Raw genomic sequence first — 20,196 nt, forward strand, 5'->3', positions numbered from 1 at the left:
GGACATATTGCGAGCCATCACCACCTCCAGCGACCGCCTGGAAAAGAAAATTGACTCTCTCAGCCTGGACATGGGACTGCTCCGGAAGGACCATAAGAAATGAGCGGACTGGGTCACGACAAATGAGCGAACATTGGCTGACGCAATCCCGATGGTCGCAGACATGCAGCGCCGAATGACAATGCAGGAAACCAAAGTATGGACACTAGAAGACAGGGCGGAGGATGCCGAAAATCGATCCTGCAGAAGCAACCTGAGAATAGTCGGCCTGCCGGGGAAAATTGAAGGCCGCAACATGGCGGATTACCCCGAGAAATGGCTCAGGGAGGAAGTGGCACCGGCCGGCCTGTCGTACCTCTTTGCCCTGGAGAGGGCGCACTGTGTCCCGGCCAAGCCGCCCATACCAGGAGCGCCGCCGCGGATGGCAATAGCAAAACTTCTGCATTACAAGGACAGGGATCACATTCTAAATCAGGCGCAGCTCAAAGGCGACATCCAAGTGCACAACTCTGTAGTACGCATCTTCCCAGACTTCTCCCGCAAAGTACAACGCCGGAGGGGATCATACAGGGACGTGAAACAGAGATTATGCCAACTGAACTACAAATATGTGACACATTACCCAGCTACGCTGCGGGTCACCACGACGGAAGGCGCAGAATTCTCCAGGACCCCAGGGGAGATGTGACTGGATAGATCGACAAGGAAGAGCAGTACAAGCACAGAATCGGTCAGGGGGACGGAGACGAGGACTTCGTTCACGAAACTGAAGGAACGGGAAGGAAACCATGGCGCCCTCACAGGAGGAGGAACAGCTAGAGCAGCAGAGCGCAATGCAGGTGGTGGCCCTGATCAGCGGCGGAACAGAGAATCTGGGTCCTCCCGAGGGCGGCGATGAGCTGACAGAAACAGGATCGGAGAGCGGAACAAGCCACTCCGAGGCACAGAGTCTGACATTGCCAATTGTCACTCCGCAAACGGCAGACGACATCATCTAATGGCGGGAAGCGGGAGATGGCGATGAATACAACCAGACGGCCAGAAGACACCTCTGACTCATCATTAAGGTATAGGGGTAGAAGGGGAAGCGCAGCGGAGGGGCGGCACATGGAAGACTCAGTAAGGGATGGCAGCCACAGAGACTGGGAGAGCGCCGAAGAGGGGCCCCCCCTGGAGATTGACTGAACAAACTGCAAGCGGTCACTTGTAGACTTTTTGCACTGGTTTGGATGGGAGGGGTTTCCCTACTTATCCTGGGGAGAGGGAGTTTGGGAATATGTTTACTGTTAACAAAGGGGGGAAACCTTGAGTTGCACTATATGAGGAATTATGTGACAGAGAGTGGAGGGTAACGATCGGCCTGGGCAGAGGTCGATTCACTGACCCCAGAGGCAATGGCTGATAAGCAACACTATAAAACGTATGACATGGAATATTAGGGGAATGCACACAATGTCAAAGCGCCACAAAGTACTCTCTTATATCAGGAGAAGGGGAGCCCAGTTGGCCCTACTGCAGGAAACGCACCCAACACAGAAGGAAGGGCAGGCCCAACACAAAAGATGGAGGGGGCAGCTCTATTACACCACCTACTCGGCATATGCGAGAGGGGTGTCAATATGGATACAAGCGGGGGTACCGTTTCAGTTGCTAAGCTCAGTGGTAGACCCGGAGGGGCGATACGTGGCAGTAAAAAGGGAGACTAGAGGGCCGAGAGATTAGCTTAATTAGCATATATGCCCCTAACGTGGACCAATCTAGCTTCTTTGCGACACTGAGCCACAGACTAGCACAATACCTAGCGGGCACGGTCATGGCAGGGGGAGACTTCAATAGCGTAGATTATGTATTACTAGACAGGTCCCACACTCCATTGCAAAACTCCCAAGCAGCACGCGCTTCCCCAAGCATTCACCACATGGAGACAGAGTTGGGGGCTGATCGATCTATGGCGCACCCTGAATCCGCAAGGGAGGGACTACTCCTTTTTTCCGTCAGTCCACGAAGTGCATGTACGCCTAGACGCCCTCCTTAGCCCAGTAGATGTCCAACCCCTCGTTACAGGCGCTGAATACCTCGCGAGCACCATCCCGGATCACAATCCACTGATACTGTCCCTGAAATGGGCACACCTGCCAGCAGTGATCCCCACATGGCAGCTCCGCCCTGACACTCTGGAAGACCAGGTCTTCAGAGAGAAGATCAGAGACGAAACAACGCGTTACTTTCAAACTAATGGGGGTACAGCTGGGTCGCGGAACGTAGAGTGGGATGCGTTCAAGGTGGTCTTGAGACCAGTGTATATCACGGGCCACTGGGGTGAGGCGTGTCATCACGCGCGATGTAGAGGAGTCAGTGCTCAGAGAGATAGAACGCAGAAGGCCGGGGCACCCGGAATTGCATACGGCACTTTTAAGACGCTAAAGAGGAAGTGGCGAAGTAAACGGAGAGGCTTAGAAGCTTCGACTACAATAAGTATCTGGAGCGCACGCATGCCGAAAGGGACAGATCAGGTTCGCTTTTGGCATGGCGACGAATCCGACAGCCAGGGGCACTCCCTTACTGTAAATAGAGGACGAAGGGGGGATAAGACACTTTACGCCAGAAAAGATTCATGAGGTTTCTGCTCGCTACTACACTAACCTTTACACGAAGACGTGCATATGCGAACCGGCAGAAATCAGGGACTATCTAGCTGAATTGCCGCTGACTGTTATGAACCCTGAGGTGGCGGAATTACTAGGGACTGACATTACGCAGCGGGAGATACGAGTAGCTATTAAAGGGATGGCACGAAACAAGACCCCAGGCGCAGATGGCCTTCCGGACGAATTTTATGCAACATACTCAAATGAGCTGACTCCCCAGCTGGTTGCGATGTACCGTGAGGCCCGAGAGCTGGGAGAGCTGCCCGAAAGTGCCAGAGAGGCCCTTATTATCCCCATACCCAAGCCTGGGAAGGAGCCTCATGACTACACTCCCTACAGGCCACTGTCCATGCTGAACATGGATTACAAAATCCTCAGTAAAGTCCTAGCGACACGCCTCCTGCCGCACATGCCCCTACTGGTGCACCCAGATCAGACGGGATTTATACCATGGCGGAACACACCCATAAACATCCGGCGGCTCCTGGCAGTAATGGACTCAGATGGGTATGACAAGCAGGTGGCGGCAGTGTTCGCAGTAGACATTGAAAAAGCATTCGAGAGCCTGGAGTGGCATATGAGGTCCTAGCCAGGATGGGGCTGAGGGAGGGATTCCTGACGTGGGTGCGACTCCTCTATACGTCCCCTACGGCCCGAGTGCGCACAGGAAGGACTATCTCAACCAGACTGAGGGTGGACAGAGGCACGAGGCAGAGATGCTCCCTCTCCCCGCTCCAGTTTGCCCTGGCCATGGAACCGCTGGCGAGCAGATCTAGGAGCAGCCGGGACTACCGGGGCTTGGAGACGGCGAAGGGGCACCATTATATCGCACTATATGCGGACGACCTTCTGGTGTTCTTACGCAACATGGCTGAAGAGCTACAGGGCGCACGCAACATGTTGGCACGATTTGGCACTATGTCTGGTCTCCGGGGCAACTGGCAAAAATCCAGCCTATATCCAATGACACCGGATACCACCCCCCACCGCTCACGCTCGAACAACTGCGCTGGGAGCCCAATTGCTTACAGTACCTGGGAGATAAAATATATCTAGGCGCGGCAGACCTGTTGGGTGGTAATGTAGAAAGAGCTATGAGGGCTGCAAAAACAGCAATGGACTTCTGGGGAACGCTTCCCCTATCTGTGGCTGGAAGGGTGGCAGTCTTGACACTTCCGCGCTTACTATACTATTTTGGAACACTGCCGCTATGGATCCCGCAAGCAATGTTCAAGGAGCTAGACTCAAAGATAACTTCATTTATCTGGGGTACAGGCGGAGGGTGGCAATGACAATGTTGAGACGCCCCACGGCAGAGGGCGAACTGGCAGTATCGGATCGCGAGACTTATTACCTAGCAGCACAACTATACTGGCTAATACAGTGGCTAGCGGCGGATAGAGACCCGGACAGGGAGCAGTGCTTTACTGCGCCTGACACAGCCACGCTGGCGAGAATCCTCCTCCGGGTGCGTCGTACCTCAGCTGAGGACACAGCAGAGACTAGGTTGATAGTACGCTGCTGGACCAGGTACCTGAGGAAAGTGGGCGCAGCAGCTCCCTACTCTGCCGATATACCACTCACGATGTTGTGCTACCTCCTGCAGGGGGAATACTGGGCAGGACTAGGTAGAGGAAGGGCTGCGAGAGATGGGTGACTTATACCACAACTCTGCGCTCCTTCCCTTCGAAGACCTGCGGGCAGCGTATGATTTGCCTGGAGGTCACTTCCTGAAGCATATAGCTTTAAAGCGCAGGATTAGGACGCACTGGAAGACTGGAGACGGTGAGCCAAGAGCATTGGCAGGATGCAGGTATGTTGCGCTATCAGCAGGAAGGATCAAAATGGTGTCCTGCCTCTATAAAGCAATTCAGCAGGACATGCAGCAACCACTAGAGCGCCAGCGAACTCAGTGGTAAGAGGACCTCGGTAAACAAATACCGGAGAAAGACTGGGACAAAATCCTAGAACGCACCCTGAAGGTGTCTCAGAACGCGCGCTTCAAATTAATTAACTACTATGTGCTGCTTAGAGCATATTTAACGCCGGTTCGCATCAGGAGGTATTTTGGCGTAGAGGCGGCAGCCTGCCCCAGGTGTGGAGAAAGAGAAGCGCACATACTCCACATGTTTTGGAGCTGCCCCGTACTGCAAACATTCTGGGGGGAACTCAGATAGATCATAAGCGACCTGATTGACAAAGAACTCCAATTGACCCCAGAACATTTCCACTTAGGATGGTTCCCTCATACAGCCAGAAACAGGGTAACAGGAAAGTTTCAGGATCTTGCCTATATTTTAGCTAAGCGGGAAATAGCCAAGAACTGGAAAGCGCCAGGTGGGCCGAGAATCACTACCTGGAGGAAAGAGCTCGAAAGATGGGCGGGAACAGAATGGAGACTGCTACTCCGAGAGGCCAGCAAGGGAATAGGCAAGATGGAGAAAGCCAGGGCCTGGGAGGCTCTTGTGGGGGGAACTAGTAGCAGCTGATACAGATATTGGCAGCGGGGGGGTCAGGGGGAGCACCCAGAGGGCGGCAACACCCAACCCAGGCAACGGGCAAGAGGCGCAACCAGCCCCACCCACTTGAGAGACACAGTGAGGCAGCAATCGCCTATGTGGACTCTAGAACTTGATAACCTCTCCGAACACACCTTCCACATTTTACTTATTAGCACGCAACTCGAGGGGGATAGTTTTGTTAAGTACGGGTATTTGAAGACGGCACATTACAGACTGAGCCAAGATATGTACAATTGTATGCACTGTTACTGTATAAATGCCAATAAAATATGTTCTTTAAAAAAACGAAATCAAAAACAAAATTATGTTTATGCAAATCTCATTTGGGATACATTTCATGTAAAAGGACTCCAACTTGCTCTAGTGAAGGATAAAGTTGGGAAAACATTTTTGCTGCTTGCTTCAGTTCATCGCCTCCAGGAACACTCCATGTATCATTTGTCAAGACTCTTGTCTAGGTGTCCATGGTTTCTCTCCCTGTACCACTTTCTCTCTGTCCAAAACTTCATTACGTTTCCTTCTTTCAATCACAAACATCCCCAAAATGCTGTTTTCATTTTACTTATCCTCGTCAATCTGATCAGCTCTACATTTCACACACACTAGGCCAGCTCACTCAAAGTTACCACTCCCTGCCTTCCATTCACCTGTAGCAAAATGCTGCGCTTGGATTTATCTATGTGCCCTAAATGGATTCTTAGGCTACGACCCAATCGTCCATCTGAATGAAAATCTTTTACACACCCTTCCTTTAAGTCCTTCCTTGTTTGTCCCTTTTACAAACTCCAGATCAGTTACATACATTTCCTGTCTGGCTGCACAAATAAAGACCTCTAGAGACTCTTTACCCTCACAAACTCACGGGGGACATGGTGAGAGCAATGGGTGATAACAAGCAAACAAAAGACACAAATTCTATCAAATTTCTGATAGAAATCTTGATTATCAGCCATCACAACAAAAGAAGAAGCCCTACCCTGACAAATCGTCTTTTCGATACTACAGCACTTCCTCGGCATCTAGTACAGTAGTAAATCTCACTTTTGTGCTTGTATTGCTGTTCTGTCAATGACATCTAAATCAACATCTAAAACACCTTTCCCAAAAACACAGAGGCAGTTTTGAGTCTACTATGGGACCCACCTTTGTTTTAGGTACTTGTCCACATTCAGCAGCAGCAATTTCATGAATTGTATAACATTTACAAGGTTTCCCGCACATGCTTCAAACTCAGATCTTGATCCAAAAAATCATTATCATGTACCAGAACATAGCTCTGAACAACCAGAAGACGCCACATGCCCTTCAACAGCAGCAAACTAATCGTATAAAAAACAGAAAGTGTAGACGCTAAGCCATATTGCATCCTTACAAATGTTTAATATCCCTCGGAGGTTACAAATTCACATAAAAGTAATGTCTCGCTATGGAAACACCTTGTGGGAAGTGGAGTGTGGTGAAAACTTCTGAAAAGGTAAGCAACATTTCATGCATCCATGCAGATCATATAGCTTCGACATCGCTTCTTAGGTAAATGGTCAGCAGGAAGACAATTTACATTTTCTGAGTTTGTTTTGCGGTTTCACACACTTCCACCAATTGTTTAATAGTGTGTGATGTGACAATCATGCCTCTTAAAGCTGTTCATTCACAAAAACTATTAATTCAGAACCACTCTCTTGTATTTTTGGGACAAATTGTAAAAAAAATATCAGCACCAAAATGTCAAAAACATACACACTGCTGACAACATGCATAATTCGGCCACAAAAATTGCTCATTAGAACCCGGACATTGAAACAATAGCTTCCCAATAATCACAATAGATTTTTCTACAAAAACCTCTAAACCTAGCATCTGCTCCATGTTTCACAAACAACTCTTCAATCCCACCAACGTTCACTGAAGGAATATGATCATAATAAACACAATGTTCTACCGTCACACAGTGAAGTAACAATCCATGATTCCTCGATGAGCGTAACGTCACCTCGTTCATTACTGCAACGTGTACACAAAAATTTGAAAACCACAAGTTCCATTTATCAAAGGTTCCACTGATGGTCTTAAAATTTTTGAATGCCGATCCACATTTTGAAAATCCTTTCTAAAGTCCACTAGTGTTATGCACCTCAGTGTTGGTCTGTCTCTTGTTCTTCATCTCAACACTTCTTCAAATGTTTTCCCCGAAATGGCCAGCGCTCGTTGATTTCTCAACCTGACATTGGGAAATTACCAACACATAAAGCCCTCAAGTCATTCAACCATGACTCATCAGTGCACTGCTGTTTTCTTGGATATCACAGTCCTGCACATGCCAAGGCTACTTGTACCACCACCATTCACATAGCACTAGAACACTTCCTTCGTTGTCTGGGGAGAGATATACATATAGTGGCGCACAAGCAGAGTTGATGCAGTACCAGCAATGTACAAGCCATCTGCACTTTGCTAACATTACTTTCTGAAAGGAGCTTAGGCACAATGCATTCGGTCATACACTGCCCTCCCTTCACTCATTAACAGTTCCTTGAAGTGCCTCCACTCGAAACAGGCACAATATATGTAAAGATCGTATGAGCTCTGTACACTGCCAACAGTACGGGTTATTGTGTCTCCTACTGCCTTGCCAGTCTCCTATGAATACCTGCTAATGTACCATCATTTGGTACTAGGATGAAGCCATTTGTTTTTTTCATCATATTCATAATCTTGGAGAGCAAAACACCTCCACACACTTCAACAATGCCAGCACCTCCGTATCTTTATTATCCTAAAAAATACTTTAATTTCACTGACTTCAATGGGTTCATGTGGCATTGATGGAATGTAGGAATGTTGACGTTCTTCCTTTCATGTTAGAACTCTTACGAGTTTGGGAGAAAGACGGTTGAAAGGAACGGCACAAGGGGAAGCAGTGCAAGAGGGAGGCTTCTCTCTGTGTGCTCCTGGTTGGGGTATTGATAAATATATTGTACAGTAACTCGTACCTCTCTGTGTTATCTTTACACGAGCCCACAAGCCATTTTACCCAAACCTACACCATGCGGTTAGGGTGTCAGCTCTGCTATGGATGAATTTGTTTCTTAAGAAGAGGCTGCAGTATCGCTGAAGCTTACCTTATCTACGTAGTTGGTCTACGGACTGAGGGTACACGTCGGGCAAACACAGCGGGCAAGTTTCCTGCACCACCGGAGTACTTCAGAATTGCTGGTGAGGGTGTTGGCCCTATTGCGCATTCACAAGCAGCCATGGGCATTGAACGCTCATTTGGAGGTAAAACTCGGCAGCCATATTGGTAAGTTCAAGCTGCAACATCATCACGCAATGTAAAAGCCAACTTTGGACCGGGCTGCACAACGCAGACACAGTGATGCACACACCTTGGTACCTAATTTATAAATACATTTCTGAGTAGATCTATGGTGATCCACTCACCATCACTATTTAAAATACTGGGATATAAATACATGACATGGTGGACATTCATGTACCTGCAGAATTATGTGGACCCGATGATCCGCTCACCTTTGGAACCATAATAGTTGAGTGGATCTGCGGTGATTGGCTCACCTTACAATTTTAAAAACAGTAATTCGCTCACTATAAATTAAAATACTGAATACTCCATTCCTGGTAATAGTAGTTGAGTGGACAGTAAAAGATTGTAGGAAGCTTTTTCCCTGTGGATTCCTAGAGATAAACATATATTAAGTGAGTACATATGACTCTTCAAGTGAGCTTAATGTTGAATGTTGAATGTTTAAAAATATAATGAGTGTAGTGATAAGCTTTACAGGGTGCTTATTTAGTCTTGGTGTTACAGGTACGGTCAATATGAATTTCCTTCTTCCAGTTACTTCTCATTTATTTTTGTAAACATATATACACAAAGTTTCACTCTTTCACCTACTTGACTATTTTTAGACACACCTGGACCGCCCTTGATAAAATGGCTACAGTGGAAAGCATATTTTTAAAAATACATTGCTACATTGGGACAAGTGAATAAGGAAGAGTTTTCAGTCAGGAATAAAAATAAACTTTTGCTTAACACTCTGGGTCCGGAAGGGTTGAGATTGTATGACAAAATGGACAAATAACCAAGAGACAGTGATGATTCAGATGTATTAAGGCATGCATTAGAGGATCATGACAATTACTTTTCACCATCTGTACGTATATCCGTAGGCAGATTCAATTTTTTCCAACTCGTCAGAGCAGTCAAGAATATACACATGACTTTTGTGGCACAGTTGAAGAAAACTTGCAATACCATGCAAATTCGTGAATTTGCATGACAAACTAAGGGATCAAATTGTGATGCATACTAATGATTCTCCTGTTCAAGAACGTTTATGGGCTAATGGTGGCACCACTCTCGAAGAGGCCATCTCGATCGTGAAAAAAGCGGAGTTGGCTAAGCTTTCTGCTAAAGCAGCCCTGAGTAACAGTGAACCAAAGGATACGGTTGCTGCCATCAAAGCAACTATTTCAAAAATAAAAGAATCTCGGAAACCTAAAGGGAGAAGTAAAGTTTGATCAAATGCTGGAATGAGTAGCAGTAAAACACAGATAAACAGTCTTACAATAATAAGAATTATGGAAGAGCATGGTTCAGATGTGGGAGCAAGGAGCATTTGGGCTACAATAAGAAGTGTCCAGCAAGAAAACAACAACAATGCCTGTATAGGGGGACTGTAGGTCCTTTTGCAAAATTATATCGTAAGAAACGCAATACATCTGTTGTAAAATGTGTTAAACATTCAGAGTCTTCAGGACTGGAAGATGATGATGTTCACGGCATTTTATGTATAGATTATGAGGTATTCGTTTTAAATGATAGCAATAAGAAAAAACTTGCATGTAAACTAGTGATAGGAGGAGTCCGCATTAACATTGCAGCTGACTCAGGTTCGCCATACACTATATTAATCACGAAGCTTTTTTGTTAAGAGGGGTGAGAACTGTACCTCTGGAGAGTATAAGAAAGAATATTTTGTGCATTATCCAGGAGGTTCACTTAGGAATAGTCAAAAACAAAAGGAGGGTCAAAGAACAATGCTGGTGACCAGAAATTGACATGCAAACTGCAAGCATTGGATACTAAAGATACAAAAGGCTTCTGGAGGGCGGTGAATGCCCAGTTTCTGGCCCCAAAAAACCTACCTAGTACTGAAATTTCGATTTGGGAAGATCAGTGGGTGTCCCATTTTTCTAGATTGTACAGTATTTATGATGACACTGCTTATGGCGAGGATTCTGGAACAGCTCCACCATGTCTTCTCCCAATTGTTATTGATTTCAATATAAATGAGGTAATTTTAGCAATTAATGCTAGCATAGGTGGAAAAGCCCCGGGCCCAGATAACATACCAGTGGACCTGTACAAATCCTGCCCCCTGCTGTGGGGCCCATTATTAACCCTGGTACTATGGGCCTGTTGTACACAACGTTTCACCGCGACGTGGACAGAATCAATACTTGTCCCCATTTTTTAAGAAGGGTGGCCGCAACGACCCGGCCTGCAACAGACCCATCTCGCTGCTGGACTCCTTCGTGAAGGTGGCTGGGCATGTCATCTTAAATAGACTGCAGTTGTGGGCTGGGGGCACAGCTGTCATCTCCGCGTTACTGTATGGATTCCGCCATGGCCTTGGTACTATGGAACAGAGTTTGAATCTATGCCTTCTATTGAGGAAATATACACAGGCTAAAAGGGGGAGCCTATACATATGCTTTGTTGACTTGAGTTCGGCCTTTGATTGTGTTAACCTATAGAAGCTGTGGGGTAAATTAGAGGCCATAGGGGTAGAAATCCCTGTTATTAACTTCCTAAAACAGTCCTACCTAGACGCACGGGCCAGGGTCCGCTTTGGGAGAACCGGCGAAATAAGCAATAACTTCCCTGTCAGGAAGGGGGTAAAGCATGGGTGCATGCTAGCCCCATCCTGTTTACACTTTACATAAATAGCTTGGGGGATACCTTATCCAGGGAATGTTTGGATTTACCTACTATTGGTAAACGGCTAATTGGCGTGCTTCTATATGCCGACGATGCAGTCTTGTTAAACCATACCTCAAATGGCCTGCAGAGAATTGTCACGAGTTTGGCGTCCTACATGTCTAGCCTAGATCTTAATGTAAACATCGCCAAAACTTTTACGATGAAATGTAGCAAGCCCATTACCAAGTGTCAAGATATTTTTATAGCCAATATTAGGCTGGAATTTGCCACGTTTTTCTTGTACCTGTGCATCTTTTTGAAAATAGGGGCTCGTAGGTCAATGCAATTAACTCTAGGAAATTGCTCTTTGCCAAAGCTGTAGGAGCCTTGGTAAACTTCTCTAGGAAGTTACGCAAGTGCTCAAGTAACGATCTGTTGATAATCTATAAAGCCAAGTACATCTCTATTGCCCTGTATGGAGCTGGTATTTGGGGCTATGCAAATGTAGATTCTATCCAGAAACTTGAGAATAGATTTATAAAATATCTTTTAGCTGCCCCAAACAGTACCGATACGTATATTTGTCACGCCTAACTGGGACTGCCATATGTGTCCGACTTAATTAAAATGCAGCCAATATTACTATAGCATAAGGTTTGGACCGGCATTTCTACCGGCCTCACCGGGATGTGATAAATGATTGCTTGAGTTTACAAGGTGAGCTACGTATTCCCTGGCTTGCTTAGGTTAAAAAAAAAATTCGCGATATAGATCACCCCGAATATTTTGTCAATCCAGACTACTGTTTGACCTTAGTTACAAGAACGGAACTATTACAAGAACGGAACTAAAGTCATTATGTATCAACCACCTGGAGATGTTAAGACTGCCATCTAATCTTACGAAAACATTCGTCATTGCCAACCAACTGATCCTGACCCATCCAGGAATTCAACCTTATTTAACTTTTAATCTGTGTGTTTATGATAAGATGCTCCTGACTCGCCTACGTTTAGGCAACTTTCATATCATGGTCACGTTCCCCCAGATAAACGATTGGTCATGTTTTTTTGCGCACATGTCCTTGCGATGATATTTCTCCCCAGTTGACAATCCATGTTATCTTTTTCTGCAAGTTCTATTTTTTAATCAGGAAAAGACGGATTATACCTATTCTGAAATCACAAGGCCAGAGACAGTGTTGACCTGCGTTCATTAAATTGCAATTTCTAGACAATGAAATCTACACTGTTTATATTGCAGAATATTTAAAAGGGGTGGTCAGATTTAAGAATTCAATGCAAGGACCCCTTTTTTTGTAAGTCTTTACGGATTGCAATTAAATTTGGGACGTGTAAGGAAACTAGCATGATTTCTCTTTTTTAAATAATTGTTTTAAAAAATATATATTGTATTATTTATTTATATGAATAGTTATACCCCGTTTTTAAATGTCTTGTATTTTTCGATGTGCCTTTATGATTTAATTGTTTTAAATCTAATAAAGCGTAGTTTGGTTGATTGATTGACCGACCTGCAAACTGAGAAAATGTTGAGAGAATGTGTGCTGTTTAGCAGATAAAACTTAAGTAACGCTTAGACCACCTTTAGAACCTAACAAATGCCCTGAAGGTCCATGGAAAGACCTAGCTATAGATACTTTGGGGACACTGGAGAATAAGGATTGTTATAGTTGCTATATAGTGGTATTAGATCTGTTCACTAAATGGCCTTCAATTTGTGTTTCAAGAGTGGCATATTCTACAACTGTAATTCTGGATGATGTATTTTTACTTGAAGGAACTCCAAAGTCCATTCTGAGTGAGAATGGAACACAATTCAAGTCTGGCGAGTTTCAAAATTTCTTGGAAGGAATAACATTAAGTGGATGCACATGTCTGTTTGCTACCGAGCAGGGAATGGGGCGGTGGAATGCTTTAACGGGTGCTAATGGGCAGTATACATATGTCCATTAGAAAATTGTAAGAAATGGGTGTTGGAAGTGAAGAGGTTGTTGTGGGCATACCGTGCTTTTACTGCAGTCACTGGTTAAAGTACATTTGAATTATAAAGAGGTAGGAAACCTTGCACAAAGAACAAAGTAGCTTGGTTAAAAAAAAAAAACAACAACAATTGCTTTCTGGAAAGTGTAAAAAAACACTATGATGCAGGTGCAATGCACATACAAGAAATACTATGATACCAAGCATGTGGTGAAATCTGCCAAACTCAAAGGAGGAGATTTTGTCATGGTCAAAGTTCAAAGAGTGCAGAGTAAATGAAGTCCTAATTTCAAGGGTTTCAACTCTATGAAGTTATGCAATGGTGAGGTATGGCATTTTACGAAGACTACCAAAGGTAATGCTTCCAAGTGTGATGGCGGAAGTGTGGGAGGTAGAAAGAATTGATTGTGGGAGTGTGATGGTAGGGATGAAACTAGGCCTGGTACTAATATAAGAAATGCCAGAAATACTACAAATGATACTCAAGAATGTGAACAACACAGGGAGGCGTATGTTGAACAAGAAGGTGCACCATCCAGGAGCTGTACAGGCAATTGGGGTCATCTGGATAATGTGAACAGGGAAAATGCTATGAGGTGAAAATGAGACGATGTGTGACGACAGTTGTAGTATCAGAAAATTCAACAATTTTAATACTTGTGTGCGAGATGTATTATTAAGATAAATCGTAATGTGACATATTTAGGGTATTTGGCTTATGTGTTTAAATTATAATTGTTGTGTTATTACAACTGTAATTATGTTAAGGGTTAAAGGGAATTGGGTGGAAGGTTTTATTTTGTTTTTTAAAGGGAAAGAGGTGTAGTATTAATGGAATGTCAGAATGTTGTCGTTCTATCCCAGTCATGTTAGAACTCTTACGAGTTCAGGAGAAAGATGGCTGTAAAGAATGGCACAAGCGGGAACAGTGCAAGAGGGAGGTTTCTCTTTGTGTGATCGTGGCTGGGAAATTAATATAATGCACAGTAACTCGTGCCACAAAATATCTTTACATTCGCTCTCTTAAATCTGATATCATCCTCATTGAAAAGATTGACAGGTAAGCAGTAGCAAAATAAGGATAAATGCTGCACAGCCTAACTCTGGTGGGTCGCACAGAGTACGCAAGTCTTTTAGCAAGAACTTTGCTTTGTTTGATGCCAACATTTTCTGCCGCTCAGCTCAATATCTTTTTTTATTATTTATTTCAATGAACTGTATTATACATACATGGTATGAATGTGATCATCTCAATTACAATTTGTTGCTCATTTCAATATCTGAATACTGCATTAACATCGTTATACTTAGTCTTATATATCCATCTCTACTGAAATGCCACTTCCATTATTTTGTAATTCTCCTGCTCCTCCACTTCCAAACCACTCTCACACTTTATTAAGCGCAGCAGCAGAGTACTGTAATGTGCAATACCATCAGTTACTTAATTGTATCTGCTAATATGTTTGCCTGTGTCCATATCTAGATGGAGACTTTTCAGGTTGGTCTCTACTGTGGTCTTTTGACACGCATTCCAGAAGGGTTGTCCACTGGAGTCTTTATGATGCTGTACATATAATGGGTCCCAGATACTTTTATGTCTCGACTGACTGAGAAGCAGCATGCAGTACACTTTACTTTGATCATCGCAATACAGCATTTCTTTTATCCAACATTCAATCTTAAGAAGGGGTCCCTCTCCCAATGTCTTGCCACCATTCTTTTGGCTATTAAAGCCAATCCTATTTACTACTTTGCTTTATTAGGTATCTTTAGTGTGTACCCTACTTGTGCCGTCACCAGGAAGGATGCCAGTTTCATCCAGATTATTTGACATTTTCTCAAACACTCCCTCCTAAAACCTCTGTATCCCAGGACAGAGCTACACTAAAGCCCTGATTTTGAGTAGGTTGGTGTTTCGACCCCTGCACAAACTCATGTTTGCTAAAGGAATTGGAATTCAGAGTTAGGTGTTATTTAATGGACCCAGTAATCACTTGGTGCATTAAATAAATACCTCACCTTTCATTAACTATCGACAACCCTGTCGAAATTTAACAAGGGAAAAGTGTATGGTATTTACGGTATCATGCGGATTTTGGAGTGTTAGGAATCATGAGAGTAAAGCTCAGTCCAGCAGTAGCTTTTAGCGCGGAAGCCTGCCCAGAGAAACCTGGGCATTTTTTAAATATTATGTAGTGAAAGCCTTTCTGTCTCTTACTTGCCCTTCCTGAGAACGCCTCACAGGCTCAAATAAGACTGGAGTTCGGACTAATGGACCAACAGCTAGCTAAGAAAGCATCTCTCCTTAAATATACTAACTTGTTGAGGCAGGCAGAAAGCCAAACGATAAAAGCTTTTATCTGAAAGGAGTTACATTTGTGAGGGGAGCTGAATCCCTTCAGGGTCTGAGGCTGAAGCTTTGTGGGAGCTAAATTTAGCACATACTGGTTTAAAAAAAAGAAAGAGAACAAAAAAAAAAAAAAAAAGACTATCTATACAAGTAGTTTAAGGTTTTATTGAGTTAGGAATCATGCCTAAAAATACAAATAATTCATATACACAGATAATACAAAAAAACACTTATCATATTAAAACGTATACAGTTACAATAAAAAATGCGTTCTTTACCTTCCCTCATAACATTTAAAAATCAACCAATATTAATTTTACCCGCTACCTGATCAGTATCTAAAAACATTCAAATCCCTCCTATTTCTTATTCATAATAAAACAACAGACCTTAACTCCCTTACTGCAGGAATATTTGGTCTGCATTATTGCCAGACAAGGTTCACATTATCCTTGTGCAAAACACAATCTGCTAAGGTGCTGACTAGGGCAATAACATTATAACTGCAATTATTTGCATCTCTTGAGCAAGTCAGCGAGATAGACATTAAGATGGTCTATACCAAAAATGAACATTAATGTGTAAAAATCCGATTTCCCAAGTGCCAAGTAAATCAACATAACTGCAAAAATACATATACTATTATGTGGAATACTATTAAACAACTAGCTTTCCACAGAATACCCTTTCTCATATTGAGAGTATATCTAAAACAGTGACCTCAACATTTCCATTCAATATCCCTAATACTGCAAGTCTTTCTGCTTAGCTAACGGATCGTAAAAGATAGACAAGAATTTCCCTACTGCATAACACAAAGTTATGTTATCACAACATAAAATGTATTGCATTAAATGCTTTTGTATGGGGTATTTGAGTTGATCTTAAGGTTGGTAGCAACAATGTTCTTTTACTAGCAGCAAAACAGGAGCAAGTATTAAGTAAGTGCACAAAGGTCAGTGATCCCCACAGGCAGAATGAACACTTTGCTATATCCAACCCAACTTGCCGAACCAACTTCCATCGTATAAAAGCTGGTACCTGCCCCAATCGTACCTTCAGTGCCAACCTCCTTACATAGGTACTCCTTATATCCCGCAGGTAGGGTTGAATATACCCCCCATACCTTACATCCTTTAGATTACACAGATTTCTCTCTCTTACACACATCTTCTAGGTCACTCTTCTTAGAGCCTTCCATTACTAAATGCTTTACAGTTTGCTTCTGGTGTGTAACAGACAACTCTTGGAGTTGCTCGACTACTGCAACATCTAGGGATACGTTAATATCCAGTAGGTTTGCCACCCACCTGTCGGCATACTTCTCCTGCAAGCAGGATTTTATAATTTGCCTTAGGGAACACACATCCAATCTAAAAAGATCAAGACAATAGGTAAGGAGCAGTTGCTTATACTTAATAGTAAGTGGTGAGGCCCAATTTCGAGCCTCAAGGCACCATTTACAGTCCCTCTAGGTAGGCCTGGCCATTTTTTCCAAACATTCATTTCTATGGTTAGCATACTTATGTATTTCACAGGTAGAAACTCACACCCATAGAGCAGCAAACAAACAATTTTAGCATTATATGTTTCTCTAAGCACTTCGGTGGATGTAGGGCCCAATGCAGCATCCATTCTATACAATACACCTACAATGGCCTTAACTCTCCCCTCCTGGATATCAATATGTGCATAAAATTAAGATTGCATCTAAAAAGAAGGCCAAGATAGCGATAATCCTTTAACTCTTCTACTGGGACGCCATTTAACCACCACTTAGACCTTCTCTTCTGTACCCTCCCTTTCATAAAAACCATTAACTTAGTCTCTGCCATCCTTTATCAAAAAATTAGACTTGCTAAACTCAGCAAATGCATCCAATCGTCTCTGAAGGCCGACCGGCATCAAATTCAGCAAAACTGTATCACCTGCATAAAACATTACTGGAATGGCCCTAATTACCAAATTTTGGTGAAAATGATCGAACCATGCTTTATCCTACCACAGCGTCCACTATGTATATGGAAAACAGAAGCAGACCAACATACACCCCTGCCACAATCAGTTAGGGGGTATAATTTTTTCTTGTTAGTGCTCCATTTCTCCCAATTCTACTCTGGTCCATGAGCCTTCGTGCAGTTGGATAATCAGTTTTAGTAAGCCTGGTGGGCACTCCAATTTCCTCATCCTCTCCCAGAGTGGGGATCTATTTATTGTGTCAAAAGCTGTTGACAAATCAATGTATGACACGTACAGAAGTTGCTTTTTCGTAAATGTATATTTTTCAGCTAAAAGATTTAATATAAGACATCCATCCGGTGTTGAATAGTCTTTTCAAAACCCAAATTGGACTCTAAGGAGAATATTAGCTTTGCTTACCCAATGTTCTAACAACCCTAGGAGGTGTTTGCATATATCTTACAGGGAATATTGAGTTGCGTGAAAAATACGGTAATTTGACGGTAGGTCCTGCTTCCCCTTTTTTAATAGAAGGACCCTTATACTGCCTTTCCATGTTCCAGGAATACGCTGACCACTTATTATTGCTCCAAATACTGGTACTAGAACTTGGGCCCACAGATTTGGGTTATGTTTAATTGTATTGGAGGAGAGGCAGTTCAGGCCCTGGGCCTTGGAATTTTTAAACCTTTTATAACGGTTTCTATCTCCATTACTGACGGAATCCAATACCCAGCATGCCCGCTTCCTACTCCATCCTTCTCTACCTCTATGATTTTGTACAATTCCGATAAATAGCTCACCCACATTTCTACTACAAAACTTGTGGTCACCACAGCACTATTTACTATTGTCCAAAAGCCCTTTGTATTTCCTGCTCTCAGCGAGGCTATTGATTTTGTCCATATAGTCTCCTACTCTTCCCGGGCAATTCTTGTAAAGCTTTTTCCAATAGCTTTTCTTATAGCCTTTAATTAGGTGATCCCTATTAGCCCCACCTTCCTTTTAAGCCTCCCTTGTGTTCTTGTTCAATACTACATTAGCCTGTTTTTTGTACCAATCCACTGGATCCTTCCAGCCCCTACCACGCTTAATATCTTCTGCTGCCATTTTGCGTATGGTGGCAATAAAGATCTCATACTCCTGTACCATAAGCTGTGGCATCAAAGAAGATTGCGCTTTCAAGACCTTCATTTTATTTTGTGTATAATGTTTCAGCTTACCCGTCCATATTAGTCTGCACTTGTTCAAATGATATATTATAGAGCTATTTTCCCACAGACCTCTTAAGCGCGAGTCCCTTTGCAGTGTTAAAATTATAGGTTCATGATCACTGCCTACCACCAAGTACTTGATTAAACCAAAACTTTCTGTAGAGATCATAACATAATCTATTAAGGTGGACACTCTTCCATTATCGAAGGTGTACAGAGCAGGCCGGTCCCCTACGCATCTGCCATTCACAATAGTTAGATTAAAGCTATCAAGCAAGAGACCCAGTCTCCTCCCTCTCCCATCACCCTGATGATACTCCAAATGCTGGTACGGGATACCCAGAGTTATTTTGTTTCTCCCCTTGAATCTCATACTTGCTGATTTAAATGGGATTTTAGCATTAATCTCTCTCAAACAGGACAGGGACCTTTGGAAAATGTAAACTCACCCTATCCATTAGAGCTACAAGCTCCTTCAACTGCTTATCCAATTTGTTATTCAAAGTGAAGTTACAGTTGATTACTAGGAAATCTGGGCAGCCTTTTGCCTCCCTTTTGTTCTGCTGATCAGGTAATATATCACACAGTGAGACCGTCAGGAAATTAGTATATTCCTGAAATAGAACGGTCCCCTCAATCACGTGTTTTACACCAATCATTACAGCAAGCCCTCCAGCGGGCCGGCCAAACTTGTCCTTAACTGCACTGGTGCTAAAAGCTTTAAAGTCACTCATCACCACCTCATGCTCTTCCCAGGTCTCCTACAATACAATGATCATACCATTTCTGTCCTCAATAATCACCTGTAATGAGTTTAGATTCCTTCCTAGGGCAACTATGTTACATGACACCAAAAAAGCCCTTATATCCTCAAGATCTAGACAATAGGGGTCTAGAACACAACTTTTTATCATGTATTGCCCCAGCAATTAATTCCCATGCATTATCGTCTTGCTCTGCTGCTTTTTAACTGTCTGAAAAAATCTGCCTTCCCTTTTCAGAATTCACTATTGTAATATTATTGTACTCTACAGACTTGCAGAAGTCGGTTAGCAGAGCGGCACAAGGAACGCGGAGAACTTCGACTTACAGGAAGTGTCAGTTTCACCTGCGACCAACTATCGCCCTGAAACGAAATCACTGCGGTCGGCAAGGCAGCACTCTATAACTCCAGGGGCACATGGAAAATAAACAGCTTCTCCAAACACACAGGTGCCCCAGACACCGCATCAGGCAGCTGAGCGCTCAGGTGACGCTGGGTGCTTCACCGCCGAGTAGTCTTGCGGCAAGGGGCTCCTCTCCATGGGGATTAGGGCAACTGATCCGACTCAGCCGAGCCACTAGGGTAGCCCAGGGAATCCCCAGACGTAATATTAGCACCTCCTAACAAGACGGTGCACAGAGCCCGGCTCGGGGCCTCCTCCCGCTCCTCCAACAACTTACCTTACTTTCTGTCCCCGTTCACCTGTAGCACAAAGGTGCGGCCTAGCACGTCACTACATCCGCGGACCGGCTCGAAGCCGCCAGACAGACTTGTTTCTCTCCTCTAT

The 20,196-nt window shown here is 43.8% G+C and overlaps 1 protein-coding gene across 3 annotated transcripts in view; it reads right to left on the reverse strand.

Annotated features, from left to right (window-relative positions):
• The window catches only part of ATP11B (ATPase phospholipid transporting 11B (putative)), a 446,007-nt gene that overhangs the window by 425,516 nt on the left and 295 nt on the right, over nt 1-20,196 (reverse strand). The gene's annotated exons all lie outside the window — the stretch shown is intronic.

The sequence above is a fragment of the Triturus cristatus genome, chromosome 11 (genome assembly GCF_964204655.1).
Source record: "Triturus cristatus chromosome 11, aTriCri1.1, whole genome shotgun sequence".
Lineage (NCBI taxonomy): Eukaryota > Metazoa > Chordata > Amphibia > Caudata > Salamandridae > Triturus > Triturus cristatus.